Source organism: Nomascus leucogenys, chromosome 3, assembly GCF_006542625.1.
Source record: "Nomascus leucogenys isolate Asia chromosome 3, Asia_NLE_v1, whole genome shotgun sequence".
Lineage (NCBI taxonomy): Eukaryota > Metazoa > Chordata > Mammalia > Primates > Hylobatidae > Nomascus > Nomascus leucogenys.
In genome coordinates this window covers 12,373,770-12,378,580 of record NC_044383.1, presented here as the reverse complement: position 1 = coordinate 12,378,580, position 4,811 = coordinate 12,373,770, and the positions used below count along the sequence as shown (strand labels likewise).

General features: G+C 48.5%; 1 pseudogene; it reads right to left on the bottom strand.

Annotated features, from left to right (window-relative positions):
- Window positions 1-724: 724 nt before the first annotated feature.
- LOC100583319 lies at window positions 725-1,369 on the bottom strand (annotated as a pseudogene).
- Between the last annotated feature and the right edge of the window lie 3,442 nt (window positions 1,370-4,811).

Genomic DNA, 4,811 nt, shown 5'->3' with positions numbered 1-4,811 from the left:
AAGAGCTTGTTTCCCAGCTCATCTCTGCTCACTGGGGCTTCTGAGAGAGGATATTGTCTTCCTAAGAGTACGTGGCACTGGGGGAGCCTGAGTCTTCACTCCTCAACTCCCATCAGTCACTGGTGAGAGCTGCTCCTGGTGGTGTTACCTACCCAGCAATCCAGCCCACCCTAGAATGGGGACAAGCACATTCCCAGCCACAGAATGCCATCAGCGGGGGAGCCTTAGCTGCTTGCAGTAGCAATCTGTGAGCATAGAAAGCAATGAGGAGAGCTGGGGTACTATAGCCAGAGCCCTGACGGTATCTACTTTGGTCTGAACTGCCCATAGGCCATATCAAATAAAATGTCCCTTGCCTATGTGCCCAGGTCTTAGCATTATTTTTTCAAGGACCTTTTCTGAGATGTGACACACACATCACTGCCTTCTAGAGAGCCTTCAGGATATTACCCATGCCTTTCTCAATTACTCAGTTACTGAGCTCACCCAAAGGCAGTAGGGCCAAGAGGTGGATCCCATGACCCCAGGCCCTGCCTAGTCCCTCAAATAATGTCTGCTGAAGACACACAGCCCCCTGAGGCTCATTGAAACTCCCATGGCCTCCCTGAATTGGGGAAGAGTCGGAAATTATATGCCATTTATTTATTTTTTTAAGGCTTGTTTTATTTTAGTGGCTGATCTATGTAATCACAGAGGCCAGTGTGTACAGACAAAGGGGGAGCTTTTATCTCTTGGTCTCTTCCTCCTTAGACCAAAGTCTTGATGATCTCCTCCTTCTTGGCCTGGAGGTGCTCTTCACGGTGCTTGCGTGCTTCCTTGGTCTTAGACCTGCGGGCCTCAGCCTGGTCAGCCAGGAGCTTCTTGCAGGCCTTGTCTGCCTTCAGGTTGTGGATGTGTTCCATGAGAATCCACTTGTTTTTGAACACATTCCCCTTCACCTTCAGGTACAGGCTGTGATACATGTGGCGATCAACCTTCTTAGATTCATGGTATCTTCTGTGGTACATGTGGTGATCAATCTTCTTAGATTCATGGTATCTTCTGAGCAGCTGGCACAGAATCCTCATTCCCCTCATCCACATGGCCTTCTCTGGCATTTGGGCATTGGCTGTAGCCTTTCACTTACCTATGCCCATGTGCCTGCCTTTCTGGCAGGCAAAGGTGTTTTTCCAGCATCGGGCCAGGAATGGACAATCACAGGCTTGCAGATGGTCAGCCCATCTTTAATCAGCTTCTGGATCCACTGACGGGAGTTGGCATTGGCGATTTCGCTGGTCTCCTTGGGGTCGAACCAGACCTTCTTCTTGTCACAGTGGAAGACACTAGAGGCAAGCCTCTTCTGAAGACTGAGCATACTCATGGTTGTGGCTGCAGCAGCGAAAGGAAAGAGCCAGGACGAGAGCAAGGGACAAGATGCCTGGGCAGGGGGAACCCTTGGCCATTGGGACACTGCTTTTCCCATGGGAAGGGGCCACCAAAACAAAGACCTTTCCTCAGAGATGTGCCCAACACTTGAGATGGACAGCCCAGCAATGCCCCAGAATGTTCTGTTGCCCCCACACTCAGTGGCCCCAGACCACTGCCTTCATCTGTAGTTCCCAAGCCAGCCTCTTCCCTGACACTACCTGCCATTTCACATGATCTACCCTTCCCATCCCCTCCAACTTGGCACTTCTGTTCTACTCACACTGTGACTATGACAAACAACAGCCAACGGAAGAGACAGCCCTGATGATGAACTCAGCTCGCTTTAGTTTTACACATGGTTCTCAGTCAAAAAGCCATATGTTTGGGTCTGCACACACTTTTGCTAGGAATCAGTAAAGTAGCCAGGGATTGTGGATGTTTGCATGGGGGACTGAGGAGCTGGCTGTTCTGTGCCTATCCAGCCTGTTTCCTGCAGGGAGCATTTCTGACTTCTCTTTGGGCCTCCACCCCTTCCTCTCTCTCTCTGGCCACAGCTTAAGGAGTGGAACTCCCAACCCAGGCAAAGCCATCCAGCACCTTCCCTTCCCTGTCCTGAGGTGTCCTTAGTGGTGGTGGTGGGAATGGATCAAGGCTGGTCCAATCAAGATGAATCTCAGTAATTTTACTGGGTATTCTGGGATAAAGACACTCTCTTTTGCTGGACTTGGGGCTGTCAGCACACAGGGATGGAGAACAAAGCCCCTTAAAGGAAGTGAGGCCAAGGGATGAGCCCTGTGACATCATCTGAACCCTGAATCAAGCTCAGACCAAGCCAGATGTAACCTCTGGACTTCCAGCTTAAAAATAAGCATAAATTATCTTTGGGCCTAAGATACGTTGGTTTTTCTATCACTCATACCTTCAAAAAGAGTCCCAACCAGTGGATCTTGCAGTAGGCATTTCCCTGGCTTTCTGGAGGATTTCTGAGATGACAGATGCTTCTCAGTGATCAGCTTTGCTGGTGGCAGGTGGAGCCATCTGTGCAGTGGTTGGGTGTTGCGAACCCTGCCTCTGCCCAGCTTTCTAGACCTTTGCTCTCACCCTCTGATCAAGTCAGAAGCCTGGGGAGGAGAGGGGGTATCCTGGATTCCTCTGTTCCTTTGCTCCCTGAATCCAGTCAGTCATCACATCTGATTAATTCCACCACCAGACAGCTCTCAACTGCATACACTACCCTCTCTTCTCTGACACCACCCTCATCGGAGCTCCTACCACCTTTTGTGAGGGCCCCTAAAATAGACTCCTAACTAGTCTATCCATTCTATGCTTACCCCCCAGTCCTTTCTCCACCTAACATCTAAAATGGAATTGCAAAATAGAAATCAGATCATCATGTCTGTCGCTTCCCTGTTTCAGTCACTTAAATGGTTTGTGTGTTTGTCTTATATACAATGCTGTGGCCATACCAGCCACCATCTTTTGGTCTCTGGAATGTACCAAGCTGTTTGGTATGTACCGAGACTGTATTCATTTCCTATCTTACAGTTTTCTAGGTCGGAAGCCCATGTAGGTCTCACAGGGCTAAAGCCTCGGCGTCTGCCAGGATGCATTCCTTTCTGGAGGCTGTGGGAGAGAATGTGTTTCCTTGCCTTCCAAACTTCTAGAAGCTGCTTGCATTCCAGTGTACAGCCCATCTTCAAATGTGGCATCTTTCTGACCCTTCTGTTGGCACATCATTCTCTGGCTGCAGCTGGGAAAGCTTCTCTCCTTTTAATGTTTCGTGTGATTAGATTGGGGCCCCCTGATAATCCAGGCTATCTACCCATCTCAAGGACCATAACCTTAATCTGCAAAGTTCCTTTTGCTATGTTAGGTAAGATATTCACAGGCTCCAGGGATTCAGGTGTGAACATCTGTGGGTGGGTGGGGGGGGCGGCGGGGAGGGGAAGTGGGTATTTTTCTGCAGACCACAGGCCCTTTGTACATGTTGTTTGCTTTACCTAAAGTGCTCTTCCACCTGCTTCTCCTCAGCCTAACTCATTTAGGCCAAACTTTGGGTCCTCAGAGAGACCTCAGTAAAAATCTACTTTAAATTAGACCCTCTGGTTACTATGGCTCCTGTTTCTTTCCCTCTTAGCACTTTCAGCAGTCTGTAATTAGATATATTTGTATAATTACTACTCGATCATTTTTCCCATTGGAGTGAAAACTCTGTAAGAACAGGAACTGTACTGATTTTGCTATTTGCCTATGACATTATCAGTCATGTGGTGGGTGCTCCGTGAATGAATGACTGGAGTGAAATTGGCTCAGAACTTTAAGCTCAGCTGTGTCTCCTTCTTCCGGACTAATCCTTACCTGAGGCGAGAGAGATTTAAGGAGTTCCAACCTGGATTTCTGGGATCTAGTATCTAGCCTCCCTTGCTGCAACTCCATCCCTGCCTTGGGCCCCCGTCATGATCCTGAGTACCGGCTCTGATGCTCTGGGCCCAAGGCCCTGTGTTCATCATCTGCCTTCTTTTCTCTTGTCCAAGGATCCCTGGATTCAGGTCTACTACTCTTGAGCCCCTGCTGGGGAGGGAGCACCTTTCTTTTACAGAGCTTCTTGGAACTGTTAATTACACATGTAATCATCTGCCTCCCTTAGTAAGCGGTACACACCAGACGGAGAGTGTTTGCTTTTCTCCTGTTCACTGTTGGGACTGCAGGACCCCAGCCAGTATCTGCTCCCCTCACCCAGACACCCTATACCCGCCGATGAGTAAATGGATGCCTGCATTCTTCTAAATCCTTTCTAGACCTTCCAGGCTTGCCCATGCATCACCGCCATCCTCCGTGTGGGAGCACCCTGGTGCCGACTACTCTGCCGACCGACTACAGACCCTCCAAGGCCGTGTCTACACTTCTCGTTTCCAATATAGCCCTTGCACCTCTATGCCATGCTGCAGGAATTTTATCTTTAGTGCCAGTTCTAGGATTAATGCCAATCAGAAATAAGCACCACTTCAGAGAGAATATAGAATTTAGCCAAACAATATTTATTGAGCAACTACTCTACACAAAAATCAGAGTTGCACAAAAGTGAGCAACCACAGAAACTATCCTCAAGAATCCCACAAAATTGCAAAGGAATAAATAATTATCCTGCAATAATAAGCATCCCAATTCCACTGCTACAGCCATAGGAGTGGGATGCAGTGGGAGGAAAAGACAGGGGCTTCTCCAGTTGTCGCTGCCACCAGACCATCCTACTAACAGAAAAATTCATCTATAGGCTGCTCTAACCCTGGCTTAAGAGGAGGGGAGACAGTGCAGCCTCACGGAAAAGGTTTAGGTGAAAGCAAGAAATGTTAATAAGATTTTACTTCTCATTTACGTGTAATTAATGTCTGATTCCAGCCAGA